The sequence below is a fragment of the Nesoenas mayeri genome (genome assembly GCF_963082525.1).
Source record: "Nesoenas mayeri genome assembly, chromosome: 2".
NCBI classification, from domain to species: Eukaryota; Metazoa; Chordata; class Aves; order Columbiformes; family Columbidae; genus Nesoenas; species Nesoenas mayeri.
In genome coordinates, this window is record NC_137543.1 from 41,550,353 (window position 1) to 41,573,467 (window position 23,115).

General features: G+C 38.4%; 1 protein-coding gene across 1 annotated transcript in view; it reads left to right on the forward strand.

The window, feature by feature from the left end:
* The first annotated feature begins 92 nt into the window (after positions 1-92).
* The window catches only part of PLAG1 (PLAG1 zinc finger), a 50,733-nt gene continuing 27,710 nt past the window's right edge, over positions 93-23,115 (forward strand). The window contains exon 1 of the mRNA XM_080338900.1: positions 93-277. The gene's annotated coding sequence lies outside the window, so the exon portion shown is untranslated. The remainder of the gene's footprint in view (positions 278-23,115) is intronic.

Genomic DNA, 23,115 nt, shown 5'->3' on the forward strand with positions numbered 1-23,115 from the left:
AGGCGCCGGCGGCGGGGCGCGGCCGCGGCCCTGACTGACGGGGGGAGGCGTCCAACCCGCGGTGCGTGTGGGCGGCGGGCGGTGTGGGCGCGGCGTGTGCGGCAGGCTGGGCTGCACCGCAGCGCATACACTACAATGGCTGCTGGAAAGACGGGAAAGCAAACAATTTCCAGGCCCGCCGCGTCCAGCCCGAAATATGGGGAAAAAATTACAGAAAAATCGGAGAACACTGTAAAGGGTGGAAACGGGGCGCAGAGGGGATGCTGAGGCTCCCGCGGTGAGTCTGCTGCGGGTTTGGGGGGCAGGCGCCGGGGTTTAGCAGGGAAATATCAGGGTTATTTAAATTATGAAGGGGGAGGAGGAGAAGGAGGGGGGAGAGGAGAGAGGAGCAGCGAGCAGTGAGGAAAAGTTTGTGTTAACCATCCCTCTCTTCCATCCCTCTCCCCCGTCTCCCGCAGCCCCCCACCACCCCGCGTCGGACCCCCCCCGGGAGGGGAAAAGCAGGGGAGGGGAGCCGAGGCGAGCGGTGCCCCCCCTCCCTTCCTTCGGAGGGAGAAAGAGATGATTTTCAGAAAAAAAACCTCTCTCAGGAGTTTTCTCCACTCCTCCCCTCCCTCCCCGCGGCGCTATGTTGGTTCGCAAGCGAGCGGGCGAGGCGAGCGGGCTGCCCGGGGGACGGCAGGAGGGCGCGGGGTGCCCGCCGCAGACCCCCTTGGCGGGCCGGGGCCGTGGCGGCGGCGCGGGGCAGGAGCGGGAGCTGCGCGGCCGCCCCCTCCCCTCTTCGCCTCTCCGGAGCCTGTGCTGTGAATGCAGTGACAGCGGCGAGAGCGGCGAGAGGGAGCGGAAGACATTAGAGACCGCGGTGCCGAAAAATGAGGGAAAAAATTAATATAAATTCACCCCCCGCCTCAAACCGGCCGAATTTCGCACAGAAATTTCCCCCGTGGACCCGGCTACCCGTGGGGTGTCCCCCGGACCTGGCGGCCGCGTCTTTGGGGGGATCCGGAGGGACTTTGGGGCACTCGACCCCCCTTTCCCGTCGTTTTTTGGACAAAAGTTTTTTTTTTTCGTAATAAAGAAACGAATTTGCCTGCTCTCCCCCTCCGAGTGGCCCAGGAGCTTTTCCCTTCCCCATCGGTGTGTGTTTAGAGAAAAGTGTGAACCCAAGTAAGTGCTGAGTCGTGTTGCATTGGGGAGGGGGGTTTGCTAACTGAAAGCAGGAGAGATCCGGAGAGAGAGAGAGAGAGAGCAGGGACAGCTTGTTGTCAGTATCATAAACAACCAAAATGGAGGGAGAACTGAGGCATATAACAAAATAAAAATCAGAAAAAAATGCCAAAAAATACCTAAAAATCGGGGCTGCTCCCCCTTTTCTTCCTCAAGGTAACAGAATAAAACTCGTGTCTTCCCGAGACCGTTTTAAGGTTTCAGGGAGCAAGGAGTTAATATTTATTATTTTTTTTTTGTTGATGAATTCTTTGGAAAGGCAAAAGCCTCTTATAACTCGCCACCGACAATGAGAAAACGTGAAAATCCCTTTCAGGAGAGAGAGGTAGGGGGAGATGATAGTGCAGAAAGTGCATAACTTGGGGGTAATGTGGAGTGATCCTAGATAAGATAAATGCTGTATGTGCTGCTTTATAACTTCCTTTTTAAATGCTTTTTTGTATGTTTGGGGGGTTTTGGGAGACGGGGGCTCTTATTTTTTCCCTCTGTCTCTATTTTTTTTTTTTTTTTTTTTTTTTCCGGACCGGAATCTAATGCCTTTGTAGTGTCACTTTCCTGATCTAATTAGGATGTGTGAGGCAAAGAGTAAACCTTTCCGGTTTATAAAGTGCGTTTTCGTTGCCTTTGAATTTCAAGTTTTCCTGGTGGCTCCCTCCTCTATTTAAACCGGATTCTTCGGAGTAGTGTGGGGTTGAGGTAATACTCCATAGGGAAAGCAGGGAGGGCTCAGGGGCAGGGCACCTCGTCTGCGGGTGGTTGCTGATTTCCCTGGCACGTTCAGTTCACCTGTTTGTCTCCTACAAAGAATGCGTTCTGCACTCTCCTCGTTTTATTTATGTAAAATAATGATGCCTCATCTTGCCTCATATTGAAGTTAATGCGAAAGTGCTGCTGATGTTGGTTCCACGTGGGATCAGGGACATAGCAGGGCATTTTAAAGAGACAGCTTCTCTTTTCCTAGAGTTATCATCACCTCTGCAGCACCTCTGCCTCTAGCAGAGGGATGGTTCGTTGTTGTTTTTTTTTCATGGGAAGGTATCAAATCGGCCCTGATCTGATAAATTAAGGCAGGATAGTGGGGGGAAACGTGCAGATTCGTTTGGATCAAAGCAATTCTTCTGTGTGTGGCAGATCTTCAGTAGAGTTTTCTTGGTGTGTTAATTAAAGTGCTGTGTTTTGGAGAGCGCTTTTTTCGAATGGGTGTTGCAGAAATGAAATAGATTCAGGTTGCTTAATATTAAAACGTGGTGCTGTTCTGCTAGCTATGAATTCCCTGGGAGGAGACCCATGTGCATAGGGCACTTTCACAGACACTTTGTAAAAGTTGTGAAGTGTGTTATTTTTACTTTGAATAAATTCAGTTTTGTTGGCGACACCTGGGTTTGTTGAAAAGTATTGTGAAGCATGTTCTATACTTAAATCTTCTGAACAGTCCCAAAAGGTTTTGAAAACAGTGAAAATAATCGTAGGTTTTAATTGGCCAAACTAGGGGCTTTTTACAAGTACACCTTAGCTGTGTAATTATAACATCACTTGGAAGATTTGCCTCTGGCTTTGTTTAAAAAAAAAAAGAAAGATCGTCTGAATTGTACTCTGTTTTTGTGTCTATGTGTGCATGTGTGTGTGTACAAGCTTTTAGCATGGGTTCTGGCTGGTTTTTGCTCAATTTTTAACTTGTAAATGTTTAATTATAATGACGTGAAATGCTCTGGTTTTCCCTGTTATATCCTACGTAATTTAATATTCAGTGAAATATCCTATTTAAAAAAATAATATCGCCTCTTAATATGGCAATTTGATGTCTTTATGAGGAGTTATGATGTTTCCTTTACATGTGCCTTGTTTTTGTAGTCTTTGTATTTAACTCTACATTAAAAATTGAGTACAGGTATGTGGTTCAAGAGAGAGAAGGTGGAGTACTGAACTTGTAGGGAGGCTATTTCAGCAAATGTTTCCTTTGAACTTGTGGAAGCTGAGTATCAGTTGTGATAGCCCTCTGTGTTGAATAGCATGTGTTCGCAAATGATCTGTACCTTTTCTGCAAGTGTGACAAAAGAAGCTGTTGTACAGTAGTTGTTGACTAGGATAGTCTTGTGGTTAGAGATTTTGGAAGAAATCTCAAAGTTTTCCAGTGACTCACAGTTGTGAAAATTAAATCACATTAAGTACTCTTAGTCTAAAAAAAAGGCTCATTAAGGAAGAAAGATTAATCAGTTTGTATAAAGGAATGAAATTGAACATTTTTCCAGAACTGTCTTTTAGAGTTTAGAGATCTCTTTTATAGTTAGAAGGAATTAATACTTTCAAGTTCCTTTCCAAATATTTCTTACACCCATCTCTTCTTTTTATTGACTGAAGTAACATTATCCTGAAATGCATAGAAATTTGAAAAATTCTACACTGTGTACACTGTACACTGTGTGTTGGTGTTTTTAATGTACCATTATAGATAGTAGTAGATGTACAGAACTCACTTTAATAAACTAGTTAATGGTACTGAGAACAGTATTTAAGAACTCTTCAAATACTGTGTCTGTGACCATGAGTATGAAGTGTTTAATGTGTTATTACATTTTTACCTAGTTGAGAGCTTCTAAGTCATTAATCCTGTAATCCTGAAAATAGGTGTAGGCACTGATAAGAACAATATGAAAGAAACACATGTTGTGGAGAATCTTTCTTGACTTACAGTTATGTATTAAAAAGTAAATTCAGTGTATCCAACCATAGTACAAAATTCAGGACATAGGGAGGAGGTAAAGGAAAGGGTGTTTTCTCAGAATTTGATACTCCTCTCAACTGGGTTTAATTTTAAGGTATAATCCAGATGGTGATAATAATAGCAGGAGATAAATGTTGTTTAGGATTGTTTTTTACAAACTTATTATCTTTTTTGTAGAAAACTGAATTCTTCTTGTGGGGATGATGTGGTGTTTAACTAAAATAGAACTTTCAAAGCTTCATTCTAAGAGCTAAGATAGTCTTCTCTATTATATGTTGCTCTGGTTCTGTACATGATTCAGTATGATTTTTTCAAAATTTTCTGAAGTTAAAATATCTGAGGAAACAAATACTATAGGCTGCTGTTGGTAAAGTTACCCTATTTTTTGTAGGTAAACTGGAGATCTGTAAATGTATTAAAATCCTTCTTAGAAACCGATCAGTCCTATTCAATAATATTTAAAAGTTAATAACTACAGTATTCTACAACAGTACAGCAAATACAGGAATCTGAATTGACATGCATTCAGCTTTTCTTGAATGCTTGGTGCAGATGTGTCTCTTGATGTGTACTTTTCATTTAGTAATTGTCCTGAAAAATTAGTTTCCCTATGTAGAACTTTGAGATTTAAATTAAGAAACTTTTAAAAAGTTTGTGTAACTCCAAAAAGCACTGCAGACAAAATGCAGCCACTTCTAATGGTCGGCCACCTCTGCAGCTACTCAGTCAAAATGGTGCCCTTAAGCCTCCTCCTTTCAGGGTAGTGCATGTGTTTTAAAATTAATGGGTTGAAGAGGGCACTGCTCAGGTTCTAAATAAACCACTGTTTGTAACTGTTCAAGGTTATTTTGTTAAAAAGAGATGTTTTATTTCAGAGTGTAAACCATAAGTTTTTAAAATTTTGTATCTATAACCTCTTACATCTTTAAAACCAGTTTTTGTCAGCAAATACCTTTTGGGAGGGTTCTTGAACGAGTTTATCTGTTTACCAAGGGGAGATATTCCCAAAAACATGAAATATGTTAAAGCAATTAGACCATTCTCGAATCAGTGTAGAGTTAAAAGAAACTAGCAGCCACCACCACCAAAATGACAGAACACTTGCTTTCAAGTAGATGTTCTCCAAATATCTGCTAGTAGTGAGGATTTAGCTTGCCTTGCTTTTGAAAGAAATGTGCAGTATCTATCCACTGAACTGTTAAGCATCTTTAACCAATTATCAAATGTTTAGGTAGCATTCAAAAACTATTTAAAATAATTCAAATGTTAGAACAAAGTAACATTTTGTATTGATCAAATGTAAAATGTTGAAATTTCTGAAGTGTAGGGGTTTTTTTTTGCATTTATCTGAGCATTTTGATAATGGAGTTTTGTGTATGATTCCTGCTAATCAAAAAATCACATCTAGAATTTAATTAAATTTATATTGATTTTTAAACTGTGCGAACTTGTAACTTGAATGTAAAACATCGATTAACTCGCAATGTAATCACTTATACTGCTGCCTGTATTTTGTTTTTATTTTTTCAAGAAATATAGTGACTTTTTATCTGAAACTGAGTAGATTAGTTATTAATGCATTTCAAATGAACAGTTGTCCACCAAACATCAAATGCAAAAAATTCTAATTGTATGCAAGTTATGAAAACCTATTATTGAGCAAAACTGGTCACCATTACTGCAAGTTCAGTTTTACTTTTGTTTAGCTTGGCTTGTTAAAGTATTTTTTGTCTATTTCATTATCAGTGTTCACCTGTTATTGTCTCATCTTAGAAGGATCAATTAGCAAAAATGAATAGAATTACAAGGGATTTTTAAAATTTTTGAGAAGCTATGCTTTTAAAAATAGTTATGTGATAACAATTAAAAAGGATGGGGCCTTCTCATAGGGTATATTAAAATTGTTAACATTTAAATGGACCCTGCATGTCTTATAAACAGTTACTATGGAATCATGTTATTAAAATTAGTCACTGTACATAGTGGGGTTTTGAGGTGACTGTGTAAGTACATACTTGACAGTGGAGAGTGGGAAAGCTTATATATTTATTCTCATATTGAAGAAATAAATCAGTTTCTGTTATAGCCTTCTTTGTAATAACTTGTGTCCTTTTCCTAATTCACTGTATATCCAGAGCATAGAGATACTTTGTCAAATACATTAAAATACGTGGCCAGAGTGATGGGCTATTTTACGCATACCCAACCCTGGTGGTTTTGATAGGCTTACAAGTGGGCACAAAGAGAGCAGAATGTGGCCCAGTGTGCATAATTTTATTTTATTTGTTTAAAGGAAGTGGAAGAGACAAAAAAAACCCAGGGCTGAACTAGTATAAAACCAGAAAGTGAGACAGACAAAACAAATGAATGTAGACAAGTGTGGCTATAATACACAGAACAGTAACTCAAAACTCTGAAGTAAAATAGCTCCAATCAGCTTTGAGAAGTCAAGTGGGAATCAGGAAAGTAAAACCTAGAATTGCCATCAGATGTAATTAAGAAATAACTATGTAAAGGAACTTGGAAAAATGCAAAAAGTGACTGTTACAGTAAACTGAACTGCTATAATCTTCTTTTGCACTTAATGTGCTAAATTCCTCTCTCAAAGGAGAATATCCCTAGAAATCAGATTATAAAGTGTTTAAAGGGAATTATTTGTAAAAGTTGTGGGTTTTTTTGTTTTTTTTTTTTTAAACTGAAGTTAGAATAATAATAATCTCTTCCATACTGCTGTAGAAAATACTTTATTTGTTATCATATAACCATGGAGATTGAATATAGACTTACATATTGTACAGGTAATTCACCTGGTAGCCTGACACTGGGTATCACTGACTTTTACCCTAAGAGCTTTTCTTTGTCGTTGTGGGTCACATTACACTTTGGAGACTGCCAAATCTGAAGCATTTCTCATGAAATAAGATGTACATGTTTGATTTTGTCTTATGCACGTTTGCTGTGAATTGCCAAGTAACCAAAAAGCAAGGAGAATGTCAGAAAATTTATCTTCTGTCTTCATTTATTGAGTATGTATTTGTATATTACAGGGTATCAGATTTACTGGTGCATGAGTTCTCTAAAAAGCCCTCAGAATCTGATTTCTGAATTAATGAGATCTCATTACACTAAATGTTTGAACAACAGAAAGACCCTGTGCATGCAAATCAGATTTTACTGTCCCAAGTGCTTGTCACTTCTAATAAAACTGTTTATTGTGTAGTATACGTATTTATCGTGAATGCTACATTTATATGTAATGTAGATACGCACATGCATTTTAAGGAAACATCTGGCTGTTCAGGGAGAATGTCATGTCTTCTGAATCAGTTGTGATATAGGAACTTTATTTTAGAGAGACTTTCTTGAAGAAAAGGCAGAAAGATTGTGGCAGCTTACTATTAAATTTCAATCAAGCCTATATAGTTAGTAATAAAACATTTACAAGTTTGTAAATGTTAAATTTCTTCAAACTCTTACTGTCATGTGTGGAATTTTCATTTATACTAATTGTGCATTTACTACAGCTGCCTACATGCAAGGCTGAATAATAATATTGTATTTGTCACACGGAACTATAGGTACAATATAAATATGTAAAAGTAAAAATTGCCTACAGCTGTTCTTATGTTTTCATAAATGATACACCACAAAGGTGTAAATTTATGGTGCTAGCTACCTGTTATCAGTTACTGGTGCTTTTTACCCTCACAATCACGTTACAAAGAGTGAGTATTAAGCTGGAATAAAACAAGTATAAAATCCTGTCAGAGTTTTGTACTCTGTTTAAAAACTAAACATAGACATCGTTCAGGCTTATTTTGTTCACTGGAAGTTATTGTGGTCAATACAGTCATAATTTGTTTAATCTACAACACTGGGAAATGGTGAACCACGTAGTTTAGAGAAGGGTTTAGACATAGATGATCACAATAAATGCCAGTTAATTTCAATCTGTAGATTTTTTTTCCTCTGTGACTTGACAGTTTTCTTTAATTCTTTCGAATACTGGGATAGTGTTTAGACTAAATCACTTCTAATTATGCCCCAGCATAAACATATAGCTTATGGCTATATTTTAATCAGTTTCAGAAAAAGTAGTAAAAATATTATTGCATCTCTCAAAGGTTGGTGTTGCTACATGGTATTTTAAATGGTGTTTAAGTACAGTTATAAGCATACCAGTACAATGAAATCAGCTCCTTTTCTAAACAACAAAGTTACATTATTTGTTACTTAAGAAGTCACCAAGAAGCATAATATGTTAATTAGCCTAATTATTCAGGCTGCTTTTAATATGTGTTGAAATTGCTTTTAAAAGTATATATGCAATATTTATATCAAACTCGTTTACTTTCTCATTACTTGTAAAATGTTCTCCCACTTGTAATTTTAGAGGGTTTTTGTCTTAACTGCACAAATGTACCCTTTTCTTTTGGACATGCTCTTCTCTCAAACCATCAGTTCTTTTACTTACTTAAAACTCTTCTGTTCTCTGAGAATGAATTAGTGTCCCATTAAGTATTGATACTGATCATTTTTGTACTACAATAATTGTGCTGAGGAGCACTGTGGAATTAGCTTCTGATGATGATGCTACAAGTGTAGAAAAAATGGGTCTGGAGTAACACAGGAAACTTAATCATAGTGTATGGGGGTGATGGGAATAGTCTCAAACTGGATGAATGTTAAAACAAGCCTGTGAGGAAAAGAAGTCAGGTTTTGCAGCCTTGTAGCATTAATCAAATATGTGGTATTACTTTTTCTCATAAGAAATACTCAAATGCACTCCTAGCATCAATTGCTGTAGAAGGCAAACAGAAATTTAGGTTGCACTTTCAGAAATCACAAACTATGAAAAAAGTTGCTTGGGGAAAAAATGGTTTTAGAGGTCTGTCCTGTAATATAATATTATTTTACCTTTGAAAACTTGAACACTTCAAAATATTTGAGAACAAGTAAGTTAAGATCACCTTGAGTAATAAATTTCCATTTCTAGTACAGTTTTTATCTATGCATCATGTAAAACAAACTTCTTACTCTTCATTATAGTTAAATATTTGTACTGAAAGGAAAGTGCATTTAAGCAGTTTCTAACTGCATTGATTACTCTTTCGATTGGAGTAGGAAGATGCTTTAGTTTGGGGAGGTCAAATATGCATTTTTTTTTTTTCTGTTTTTCTGTAGTTTGCCTAATAAAAATAATGAACATAAAAGGAGACTAGATCTTCCTTCAAGCCTTGAGTAAAAAGGGAGGTGTGGTCAGGAAGGGGCTCTGATGACTTAAATCACTGCCCCTCAGTCTCTCAAAATATTTAAAACCTATGAATTTGTGATTTCAGTCACACAGTAATGTACCTCAAAACTGATCACATATTCAGTTATCTTGAAATGAACTCCACAATTCTTTGTTAGACAAATTGAATTTTTTGTCTGAATAAGTATTTGAGTATTGTGCTGTTTGTTGCAGTTTTTATCAGGAATCAAGCCATAGAAAGTCTCTCAACTCTGAGCAAACCCTCAAAGACTCCACGAATGCCCTAGACCTCCCCTATTCCTGTCACAGGTCTAGTTGTTAAACTGTGGTTGGAGGTCAAATAATCCTTTCTCCTAAGCATCTGACTTTTATCATAAAGGAGGTAGTTTGATATTTGGTGGTAGTTTTAGCATAAAGGTTTTAGGTAGGTAGCTTAATAAAATGCTTGAAGTCAGGCAGAAATTTGCTGTCAGGTTGCAAGTGCTCTGTAACTGTTACGTGAAGTAGTACTTAGGTCACATTTGTTTCACTGAGATAGTAAGACTCATAGTTTGAAGAAGATAGAGCTTAACTGATTTGCTGAATTCTTCCTTCCCAAATATACGTAAAAAATTGCCACCACTTTTGCTGCCGACAGTGCCCTGAAGATTATCCATCCATATATATAATCTCTGCCTCTCTCAGCTTTTTGTAGCTTAGGCCTTTGTAGGAAGGTTAGGAGGTCTAGTGGATGGAGATCATAATGTATTTGTATTCCTCTTATGAATGAACTGTTACTTAGCAACTTGGTAAATTCATGATGTGATCTTGTGTTTGGGGGTACATCTGAGAGAATATGTAGTCAAAAATATGTATGCTCCCCCCGCTCCCATGCATGGCAGAGCTCAGGCCTGAAGAACAAGTATTCTAGCTTCTTGCATTGGATATTTTTAGACTGCTTATGTGGAGATAAAAATTTATTCCTCCTCCCTTGTTGCATTCATCAGGTGTTTAGGAAGTCTGTTCCTTGGTATTTTTTGAGTGTGTTGCAGTGGCTGGCAAAGTTATTAAATTACCTGAACTACAGAATTTGTAGATGGAAGACGGAGATTTTTTCGTGTCTGATCTCGACCAGATTATTTGAAAGTTTCCTTGACCTCTTCAATAATGCTTTACTATAAATCAAAACAAATTAAATTGAACAGTCAATAAAAATGCATGTCCCAGGTTCCTCTGGTAAAGCTTCCTGAAATCCAGTTGGATGCTGACAATTCTTTTCACTGTGACCTTCAAGATACTGATTTCTCTACTTCATGTTTTCCAAATATCATCATTTCCATCGATCAAGTTCTAGACAGGTCATTAGTAAATGTACAGTGCTAACTGTGTAGTGTGTAATAATATTTTAAGCCTGTCTCAGAATGAGAGATCGACGTTAAAACTGAAATGCTTCTGAGAAAGCAAGTGATATTTCCCCCTCTATTTTATTGTTGTTGTAACATTCAAGATTGTTTCAGGTGACACTCATGAAAAGGGGTGATCTTTCAGGCTGTCAAGAATCAAGCTGTTGAGGTTTTTTTTTTAATAGGTTAAATCCAGTATTTTTTGGTTTAGCATCATTCAGAAATTGGTGGTCATTAGGGAACAGTAGAGTCATGTGTTTCTCAGCAGGGGAAGCTGCTTAATGATGGAACTGCAATGTCCTGAATGTGGAAGGAGCAGACCTGCAGTGCAGGATTGGTCTCTTTCTACCATGTGAACACGGAACTCTGGCTTTTAGAAATAAATTAATTATTATCACTCACTGACTTTTTCATTTTTTCCTGCAACATCAGAAATGGACACTTCAGGATGATTTTTACAAGTCTGTCAACTTCGAAGGGCAATTAATGTAGCCACATAAGAAGTTAGAGTGTTTGAAAAGGACAAAAATCCTTTTAGCAAAGACCTTGGAAAAATATTTAACTGTCTTGAAAGCAAAGAAAAATATTTACTAACCTGATGATATTTTTCAACCAAGTAAATAATATTTAGATGTTATGGGAGATTCATTTAACAATAGCTTGGATCTGTCAGTAAGGCAATGTGTGTTATAGTAATATATTTATGAAAATAATACATGTACATTTAGAACAATGTAGCTTTCAGTAATAAAACCATCAGTACTTGATCAAAGCAAAAAAAAAAAGTTATGTCTGCGTGCATCCATAACTAAGTAAAAAGCTCAGGTACCTAGACATGCATATGTATTCAGAGCCCTGCCGTGGTTATTTCTGGGATCTCTACAAACACAGAGTTCTTCTACTACTTTCAGATAGTGCATGATAAAGTGCTTTTTAAGGTTAGTGAGTTTGTTGGTTTTGTGGGTTTGAATTCAGAATTAAAAGTGATACGTAGAAAGATGATACGGTACTGACTTAGTAACACACAGTATTTTAGTTCAGTGTTGTGTTGAAAGTGTGTATTAGAAAACCTGAATGTAAATGTTACATAGCTTTAGAGATGACTTTGTAGTAACGTGGGTTGTCCCTAGGAAAACAAGTGTTTTGTTTTGTCAGAATTACCATTTCCCTATGGTATATTTGCCTTTAATTAAATTCTGGTCCATAATTTTTTTTGTTTCTTGTTATTTGCATGGAATTGCTTCTTCCTCCAAACAAATACAAACAACACTGTCCTCCTGCTGTGATCATTATGCATGACATCTCTGACTCAGCAGATCAAAAGTTATGTTTATTGGAAAACAGAATTAACATTTTATACTTTTTTTCAGACCACTTCAAATAGCTGTGTCAAAAGAGATTATGCTTTTAGCATGTTAATCCACTAAACCATCATCCATGATTCTCTAAGCAATGTTTTTCTTCCAGGTAGCTACCTCTTACTAAAGTCTATCTGAAAGGTTTCAGGCTATCACAGAAGTACACCCATAAACTTGAATACTTAAGAAGAGAGGCTTCTTTAATAGAGTGCATAATACATCATTATCAAGTTGCAGCCTTTTTTCCAAGAATTGTTTTATATGTCAGCGTGGTTTGGCCTGCTTTAAGGCATTCTGGTTATTCAAGACAAATTGTTTATTTAAAATGGCATATGCAAACCCTTTTATCAGTATGTGTGGAGTAGCAATTCCAAATTTTGATGTTGTGATAGCCAAATACCTGAATGGAATGCTATACTGATTATGGGAAAGATGATGTAACAGGGGGTAAGAATTTATGCCAGCTGGAGATTTTGAGATTAATCTAGATTAGTAGTTTCAGTTGCTAATCTTGCCCCGTGTTCCTCTATCACTTTGTTTTCTGAAGTTGTATTTTCCTGATTCAGTTTTTGTAACTGTATACTGTCACTGTGTGAAGAGTCACACAAACGTGGGAAACAGCAATTCTGACTTGGCAGAAAATTCTGCACAGTGCGAAAAATACAACAGAAAAATATAGTTCTGCCTTATCTTTTGACTTGAAAAATCTTAGATGTTACTCATAAGAACAGTAAATATGTGTGTGTTAGTCTGAAATTTGACTGCAGGTTGACTGCCACTGTGTACATCAGTGACTAGATTCTTTTAGATATTAAATGTCACTATAAGGAGTTTGCTTGTACTTATCTGAATTACAGTGCAAAGTTTGCTGAAACAGCTTAGCAATAACCATTTTCATTTGTCTTTACAAATGCTAATTCAGTATGGTACAACATGAATTAAAAGTTCAGTTAGTTGTTACTACTTGGTACTCTATTCTGGCTAGTTGTGGAGCTCTATTTAATGTTATCTGACAGATTAGAGTATTTAACTTGAAAATGTGCTGCTGCTCGACTGGCGAGCTGGGACATTGCCTACTGCGATTTGCTACTGGCAAGAAGTCTGTAAAGACCATTTTAAGGCAAGTTTTGCCATACTTGAAACTAGTAGGTGAGGTTTGACGCAGTGCTTTTCTCCTTCAGGTGTACTAAAACACCTTTCTCAGTTTGGGCCAATATATTTTTGAACTAGAGAAGTATTTCATATAATCTCAGACTCCTTGGTTTTGGTGACATCAGCCTTATACCTTGAAGTATGATTCTGTGGGGTTTTTGTTAGGCTGGTAGTCTATGAACACCTATGACCAGAGCATAACACATTGTGTTGTTGATCGATTCCACGTACAACCATCTGCAAAGAGCAACGCCATTAATGAGACACTGGGAAAGAAGATAGTGTGTGATAAGGAATAAAATGAAGCATCATAGGGCCTACACTGAGGATGGGGTGACAGTTCCAAATAAGATTATCCTCACAGTGTTTTACTGTAAGGCTGTGTACTGTTTGTATGTGATAATACTTCCTTATGTAGTGCCTTAGATTATGTTAATAAATAAAGTGTTTTCAACAAGGAGTTTCATGTGTAGACTCTAGCAGACCTAAGTGATGCATGGAAGTAACTATGCTAGTCTTATGTAAATTGTTTTTAAATAGACCGTTGAAAAAGGTGGTGTTCCAAACAGTCACAGTTTAAAATCCTGATAAGGAAGGAATTGTTGTAAAGTGTTTTGTTCGGAAGCTGTACAGCGGATCATCTTGGCAGATACAGTTTGTCATTCTTCCAGGGCTGGATTTTCACTGAGCAATTAGATGAAGTTACCTACATTTGAACTGGTTCCTGAAGTTAGCCTGACTGGACTGAAAATGATAATGCTGAAAACCAGTACATAAATCACTTTGTGGAGCTGGGTTGTTAACTGCATTAGTAAAAAATACGTTCTTTGACTCACCAGTTTAAATTAAAAAAAAAAAAAAAACACAACAAACAACCTGGAGAGTTTTATGTGTGATTAGGATAGTGTATTACTCAATTGATATGTACAGCCAGTCCAGAAACAGAGTGTGTCTCTAAATTCAGCAAGTGGTGTGTGTTGCTCTAAAGGCAGCAAGTGACTCATGTGACTGTCTTAGCAGCTGGGCAGCAAGATTAGAGAGCTACTATGGACACATTCCCTTACTGAGAGGTCCAGGCTATTGCTAAATGAAATTGTACTACAGACAACAACTGAATAACAGGCACAAGAAAATAAAGTAAATAAGTGTGTCATCAGGTTAGTGCAGTAGTTATTTCAGACAGTCATTAAAGTGACAGGGGAAAAAACCCCAAACTTTTCTAAGATTCATATTTAGAAGATTTTTACTCTTTTTTTCAAAGACTTCATATGAGATTACCTGTTAATTGTCCATTTCAGTTTGCACATTTGCAAAAGTCATCTTGAAATAGCTGTTTCTTACATAGCAAGAAAAAAAATGAGAATGTTAGTGAGTGAAGAATCTTATTCCAAAGAACTCATTTATTTGTAAAAGTACTAAAAATATGCTTGTATCATGAAGTATTTTGATTTGAACTGAAATTGGCAAAGCGTATACTTCTTGGTCACTTGCTAATTTGAAGACTTATTCATGATGTTATTCCTCATGTATTTCCTAATTGTAAGAATTTGTGAAGTTCGTTCCAAATTGTCTATAAGTTTTCTTGGCATGCCAGGTTGGATTAGAATATGTATTCTTTTTTTTTTTTTTTTTTTTTTTACATGTCCCTTTTTTTTTTTTTTTTTTTTTTTAACTCACATACTTGCTTTTCTTAAGGAAGTTGCTAAACATGTGTGGAGGTTTTGTCCTTTATTTATTTACAGTTACAAATTGATATTTCAATTATTATTTGTGGATTTAAACTCAAAAGTGTCACCCTCTCAAACATCTCTTAACTCTCACAAGAACTCCTTTTAGTCTTGAGGACCAGACGCCTGACTGTTGCAATCAAGTAAATTGATACAGAAATCAAGAAGACAGGAATATGAAGCTCCTTAGTGCTATTTTTAGTGTTAACTTTTGGACCATAATTATGTTTTGAGGATGTAATGTACTGAAGAGGAGCTTTTATATTTAAAAAGCTAAGACAAAGCCAAGTCAAGCCCATGATAAATTCCCTATAGTAACAGAGGACCAAAAGAATGTGTGTTTGGAGCCGTCATCACTGCATCCCACTGCCCTCAAAAAATTAAACTCTTTGTTATTGATGCTTCAGGGTTCCTGGATTTCTGCTTTCTCAGTTTTCCAGTCTAGTCATGACTTGTTTCCCATCTTGTTACTGTTTCATGTTTATTCCAAATTTGTGCAGCTTTCCTCAACAGCGGTTTTCATTTATATATCTAAGAAAAAATAGAGAGTATAAATAAGGTTGTCCAGAGTTATCAGTGCATTTGAAAGCTGCCTTCTCAAGGTGGTCCATCATTTTAACAATACTTCAAAACACCTTGTTGATACAACCCTTTTATTTTTGCATGTTTTTAGATTTCTTCATAATCAAGTCTCTTATTGTTTAGTATTTTGAAATCTTTAATTTCTAGGAAATGTTTAGTTTGTTTTTTATTTTGATACATCCTCTTCTGAATGTTTCTCTAGTCCTTTTTTAATGTACCATTTTCCTGTACCAGATTGCTTTTCTACACATTTTTCAGTCACATATTACTCATCAGGTGAAAAAAAAAGAGCGAGTTTGTGTTTTAATTTCTACATTGGTTAGTCTGATGATGCTCTATGACATCAGAGCACTTGGAAACAGAGGGATACTTGTGTATTGGTAAGCAGTTTATAGGTAATGTGCTAGCAGATTGTGGCCAAGGATATACCTGCAAAATATGTTGATCCTCTGACTACTTGAATGCTTCAGGGAGTTCTTGTGTGCTGTTCTTAACGCATTCCTTGAGATGAACCATCCGAAATGTCCGTCTGCCAACAGAGTTTCAGATCTTATGTCTTGCTGCCCTGTTTTGTGCTACAGCAGCTTCTTGGGCTCAGACTTCTGGCCTTCCCCTCGGGAAGCTCTCTGCCATAGTGCAGGTTGTGTTGAATTGCTTCCATTCCTTCTGCAATGTGCTCTGTTTGTTTAGAGCACCTTTTGCACAGCTGGAAGAATTATATAAAATAAACAGCTGTCCTGAGAGGATATTTGCATGAGCTTGGACTTTGGCTTGTTTGTTTGTTCCTTTCAGAATTACGCCCAAAATTTCTTAGCCACAAATTTGTGCTGCTCCGTGGGAAGTATCTTCTTATGGATTCTAAGGAAGCAAGCAAGCTCTTAAGCTACCTCTAGACAAAATTACAATATTTTCTTTAATAAATTTGGTTTCCAAATGGCCAAGGAGAAACAGCCCAGCAAGATAAACCAAAAATATCTTGTATTTTTGTGAGATTGCCTCTTGTAGGCAGGCGTGGTTTAAGAAAGGAGTAGGTAAGATTCTTGCTTGATATCGTAATTTTTCCCCTGCTCCCTCATGCCATTCTGTTCTTAGGATGGGGAATTATCATGGTGTTTGCTACTTGGAGGTGTCAGAAAATTGTGGATATTTTGAATGAAGTTGAGGTGCTATTTCTTATGCTATTTTTTTTCTGGTGAGAATTTCACAGTGTTATTGTGATGGTGTGTGCCACCTGCCCAATATGCTTTCCTTTGCTGGGAAGACATACAACTAAGAAGAAAAAAGGTTTAGGGGAAATTGGTAGCCTGTGTTCTCTGACATCATTTCTTAGGGCTAGAGTTGTAGTCTCACCGCCTTCCTTACATCAGAGGAGGCCTGCAAGTTGGCTAGAAGATGTACGTCGATCAGAAGTGACTCTTTAGCTCTTCACTTTCAGATGTGATATTGGAGTGACAAGCTTCCCAGTGAGGAGAGGAAATTTCAGTAGCTGCCTTTAGGAAGAGAGAAATCTTCGTTCTGCTATCTGAGAAAGCAAGCCTTGTGGGGCAAGCTGAAAAGTAAAGCAGGGGAATGATTGGAGCCTAGATAACTGAAGCACTCTTCTCCAGTAACTATAGATACTGTGGTCTTTCACAGGAGAGCAGTGACAGGAAGAATGTTTGTTTCTAAGCACTGATGACTGGGTAAGAATAAATAGAACTAAGGGAGGGTTTCAGAGTTGTATTGCTTTGTTCATGTCTTTTAAAAAAAAAAAAAAAAAAAGAAAAAAGTAGCATCCATTTTTAGGATTCAGTGTATTAGAGGCTGAAAAAGAAAACACAGCAGGTGTTGGTCCTTCCCGTGACAAGCTTACAGTGTTACTCGAAGGAGGAGAACTGAGAAGTGGAAAGGAAAGGGGGAAAAGCAGCTGAAGTACTTGCAGTTGCATATATACACCCTGTTTAATTTCGTGTGTTAATTTAACAACAGTGGCTGACACTACTGGTTTTGAATAAAATAGTAAATTCAGTTGTCCCTTGTTTACACAAAGCCAAATTGTGTTCCTCTCAGTCATTGCTGTAGGCACTCCTCTGCTATCCTACTTTTCAAGCCCTGGATCACTGAAGGCAAATACCCAGTGGGATGCTAGTTCAGAGCTGTATGTATCCCGCAGATGGGAGTTCACAAGCCAGTTTGCTGGCTGGAAACTTATACATGGATCTTGACAATGGAACATATTTATACAGAGTTCTGGTATGCTCTCTAGCACATTTGATGTTTTGCCTCAGGCTCTGGATACTTTGAGAAACCCAGCCCTACAGCCACAGTTCATACCCTCGTGGAATACCTCACTACTTGGACATTGTTCTGACCCTTGTGATGGGGAGACACTACTTGCCCAACCTGCATCATGAGACTCATACTCCAGACACCTTGATGCCAAAGCAGGAGAGCCTGCGGTGCACGCACAGGATAAAATGCAGAGTGAGAATAAAGTAAACGGCTCTTACATTTTTTTTTTTCCTGAGGGTTGTTTTTTTTTAAGAATCAAGTTTCTATGGCATTTTTCAGGAGAACCTGTTTTGAGATTACTAGGCTGAGTTTTTCAAAACCATTGTCTTCATAATCTGTTTAGAACGCAGCTTTTACTGCCTTCTACTGCAGCTGCAGGCACTAAGTATTTCTGCAAATCACTCCTTATAGACCTGTGCCAAGGACCTGGAAAATTAATGACCTCTTCTGTAACGTTCAGTTTAAATGACAGCAATCGCTATTAAAATCTGAGTTCTCTAGGACAGCATTCAATTATCTGACTCAAAAGATTGGTTCCTGAATGACTAAAGGACTCGTGGAATAAGTAATCAGGAAATTGGACAAATTTGGTTAGGATTCACGAGAATTACAGTGCTACAACTATCCCTGTCTAATTTCAAATCTCCATCCCAAAGGATAGGGGCTCAAAACTCTAGGAGAAGGAAAAGTCTGACGGAATCTTTTGACACAGGCAAAACTTTTTTATTTTTTACATAAACCTTTAATTTTTTGAAAGGGCTGTACTGTTTTGAATGAATAAAAAGTGAAGAAACAAAACACTGAAGCAGACACTAACTTTGTAAAATTTTAGCCCAAAAAATAGCAGTTTGGTAAAGTTGTAAGTTGTTGTATGTAGAGAAGTTTGTCTTATAAAGGCAAGTGTTTGGCAGCGTGGTGAAATGTAATCCTACTCATTGTGCCAATAGTAAAATACGCTGGATTTCAGTTAGCATTTGTACCTACTGACAGCAGTATTGTTTTTTGTGTAAATTAACAGAGGAATTGTCCTGTTGTCAGACCAAGTGTTGTTAGAGAACTGTTGCCACAGGTCTTACCAGGCCATTCAACGCCTGAGATGACCAAAACTACTTTTAATTAACCTGATAAATGCTGATCAAATTCTATGTTTGCATTTTATTTAGTAATAATAATTACATTTGTGTGCATATTAAAGTCCAGTGTTCTGACAGTGACAAAACGAAACATGTGGTGAAAGACACAGGAGCAGAGCAAGCATGTAGAGATGGCTTTCCCAGAGTATTCTCCTGGTCTTCAATAGTTCACTTGTCAAAGTCTTCCTCAGCCAGACATGGTGGATATGTATTTACTAACCTTTGCTGGACTTCTTCCATGAACTTTTTGCTGTGACCTCTTGAGTATTTTTAAGTCTCTCAACACTCTATTATAAGGACTTCCACAGCAGAAATGCTTGAAGAACAGGTACGTTTCCTTCTTGAGCCTATGTTCTCATTTCATTTCGCATCTCCAGCTCTTTTATTGGAAGAGGCAGTAACTACCGGTCTGTTCAGCTTTGTCTAGCAGTCTCCAGCCCCTTCACTGCAAGTAAACCGGTGTGCCATTCAGTTGCATCTCCCTTGTCTACGTGTTTATTGATTCCATGAGAGAACTCCACTTGCTTTGTGGAGCTTGATTTCCTTTTCTGAAAGTTCTGTTGCCTCTTCACCAATATGTTGCATTTGTTCCTGTGTCCTCCTACCATTTCCCCTGACCCGCTGGTTGTTATTTAAGTTTATACTGACTTGCCTGATATAGATGTCAAACTTACTGTAGTACTTCAGTGAGCATTGTTAATTGTTAGGAAAGAAATAAAACAGGCAGCAGTCTGTGATGTGTCTGTCTCCTGGATGTAGTACAAAAGACATATGTAGAATGGTGAAAATACAGGACAAGGTGATGAATATGAGGGTAGTAGTGAAACAGCTTCCATGCAAGGAAGGCCTAAGTAGGCTTCGATTTTTCAGCCTGGCAAGAGACTACAAAAGGCAGAATACAGTAGAGATTTCATAACACAGACAGGGGATCATAAAGGAGTCATGAGTGGGATAGGTGGGATGAAGGAGGAGCAAAATCATTAACTAGAAGGAAAGAGAAATAGTGGGAGAAGGGTTCAGAGCAAGCTAAAAGAAAGCACTTGTTAATAAAATGTGAAATTAAGCTATGGAACTCTTTGCCGTGGGATGTTGTGAGTAGAAAAGCTTACATGGGCACAAGAGGGGGCTGCCAAATTAGTGGAAAAGAGGGCTATTAAATCTGTTTAGCTCGGGAAGTCCCAGCATCACAAAACACTACATGCTGGTCTTCCTCGGGATCTGCTGTTGGCTGTTTCTGGAGCAAGGATGCCAGGCTTGATGGGCTTCTGCTGTGACCCACAGGGACCATCATTTTATTCCAGTGAGTATTCAGAGACCTGGAACTGAAACAAATCACCCTGGCTGAGCCAAATGCCTTCCTGTCACAGAAACTATGTCTGTCTCCGTGAACCTGTATAGATCCATTTGCGAACTAGTTATATTTTTTTCCTCTATTGAAGTCCCTATCTTTTGACATGTAAACTTAAAGCCAGTGGTTTGTTGCCTAGGAATCCTTTTTATTTCCAGCTTAAGCTTACTTTTGATAAGTTTACATTTGTTCTTTATGCCAGCCCTGCTGATTGTTTAATTAGTGTACTTATTAAGCCCTTTTTTTTTGTTTGGGGTTTTTTTGTTTGTTTGGTTTGGGTTTGTTGTTGTTTTTTGTTTTGTTTTGCTTTTGTTTTTGTTTTGTCAGATGTTTTGTTGTGCTATCCCAAATATATTTTTTGTGAATATGTAATACCAGATTTATACATGATATTCCCAGCAAGTTCTTGGTAGTTCACTATAGTGGCATCCATATGTCCCTTTCTACACTGGAACTGCAGCTGCTTTTTTGAACCATTGTCTTTTTTTTCTTCTGAACCAGCTCTCTTTAGTGACTTCTGCTAGCTGCTTATACAACAATTATACACAAACTTCTTCCTTCTTTGCTACTTCTACCTAATGATTCGTCACTTTTCATCAGAAACCGCTAGTCTCTCAGTGTGATGCTCTGTTCTTTGCTGTTACTTTTCATCCCATTTCTGTTGCACCTGTCCTTAAGATTTTTTGTAGTTTTTCTCGTGTGTTATTTTAGTCTGCACTGTACTTCTGGTACATCCTAGTTTCATATTTTCTACACATTTTGGTAGTGCTCACTTAAAGGCATAAGAACAAATTCTAAATGAAAATGTTGAATCAAAAAAGACTGAAGGCTAGCTTTGGCAGAAGTCCATAAATAACATCCTTCCACCTTTTAGTAAAAAATCTGTTGTCATCTCCCCTTGATCTGCTACTTTTCCTGCCATGCTATTCTTGAACTAACCCCTCTCAGCTCAACCAGGCTCAGATGGTAGCATGTCAGATTTCTTACTCAGTGAGACTAGAACTCTTGTTCTTCCTTTGTATAAAGACTATTTTGTCATGTTGAAGGGAAGCTGGATGTTTTACATGTTTTCAGCTTCTATAAATTGTGTTACGTTTTACTTAATTTTTCTCTTTACGTTTATGTTTTCATTCTTTCTTTGAATACATGCTCCAAGCAAGAGGCCATGCTATCATCATGAATTGTATGTCCAGGTAACTTTTCTCCACCTTTTCTCAATATTGTAATGAGGCAAAAAGTGTTTATTTGGCTTTGATGCTTTCTGAGGCTCTTCCATCTCCTCATATGGCAATATTACTTCCTGTTAAAACAGAAGATAGTAGTTCAATATGAAAGGTAAGGTTATCTAAGTACAGTGGATACCTCTTTTAATTCACCTCTCGGAAGCCCCTGTGTATGTCTCTGTGCTTGGGAGCCATCTCTGGTAGAGGACTGTAAACTTCTGCCTTATTTTCACTGTAGTGGGAATAGTGAGTTGAAACAGCTGCCCTGTGCTTCTCTCTTGTGACTCTAGATGTTTGGTGGATTCAGTTCTGACTGCATTTATTTGAGGAAACATATGCACCACTATTAATACGAACTTAGTCATTTCGCACCTCTCATCACCCCTGCTAAGGTGAGAGCATCTCACAGTGCCATGATACTCCATTGGTGCTTTGTGCTCAGTCTGTCCTGCCAGGTTGCTTCCCCTTGCCACCCTGTTGAATGCTGGGTCTGTGAGACACAGGTGGTGCCAAATCCCTGGTGTAGCTTGGTGCTGAAATTCCTGCTGCTTCTGACTCTGGACTGCTGCTCAGCCTGGTTAGTGCCAAGAGACCATGGGAAATCTGTGAGTGAGGTTCCTCCATGATTTCCAGTTTGGGCTAGAGCTACGAGAATCCCAACCCGCTCATCCCTGTACCTGAGATGGTCCTTCCTGCCTCCTCTTGTGCTGGCACTGAGCCACTCCAACAACAGACTGCACAGAAGCGGTCGGCACTTTTTCTGTAGGGTTAATTTGACTGCTTTAGCTCCCTGACCTGCTGCACTGTGTGGCCAGACAAGTACCAGTGCAAGAAGGAAAGGGAGGAAGCACCATACCTTGAATTGTTTCAGTGTGGAGGCACCCTCAAAATAACCAAGCTGACAGAGTGACAGGCTGACAGAGTGCTGTCCTGTACTCTCTTCCATATGACAGCTGTACAGATGTGTCAGTCTCCAATCCCAAAGTGTTGGCTGAGGTGCTGTGCCAGACCTGGTGCCCCTCTGCCTCCCAGTTGCTCATGGACGCCTGAGCCTGGCTGTTACTGCACAGCCCAGCCTCCAGCAAGGAAATGCCTCGTGTCTGGGCACCTTCAGGTGCTGGCTGGGTACAGACGTCTCTGCCTATGGTTGAACCAGTAAACAAGGTGCTAATTCTGGAGATAGTTGCTTTGCTTTTGGGACAGGGTCCAGAGATGAGAACATAACTGCTAAAGCTACTTGCCAAGGCAGCTATCAAATCTGATGAGGGATCAGGCCCTGAGGTTAGCTGGCAGCAATTATCTGTACCATAACTATAGCTATGCTGAGTGATTCTTCAGTGTTTTGTGGTGTGGTTTGTTGTGTTGTTTTGTTTTGTTCATTTGTTTGTTTGCTTTTAAAAAAAAAGGTTACGTCTCACAACTGCTGGTTTCTGTGGCCCCGTAATTCAAGGGAAGTATCGGCCCTCATCTTTGCAAGGACAGCCTTTTGGGTACAAACTGTGAAGTTTTGGTGACAACTGTGGTAACAATGAGACTGAAACATAGATGCCTGACATGTTCTCATGTTGCCATTTGGGATACAGGCTCCCTGCTTTAGTAAGGAAACAAAAATTATTTCAGAAAGGAACGTGTTCCCCCCCACAATGCTAGTTGTGGTTACAGCTTGTGCTGTCTGGTGGGGCTGGGAGGGAGCAGTGTGTTTGGGGAGAGGAGTGGAAGATCATAATTTCTACAGG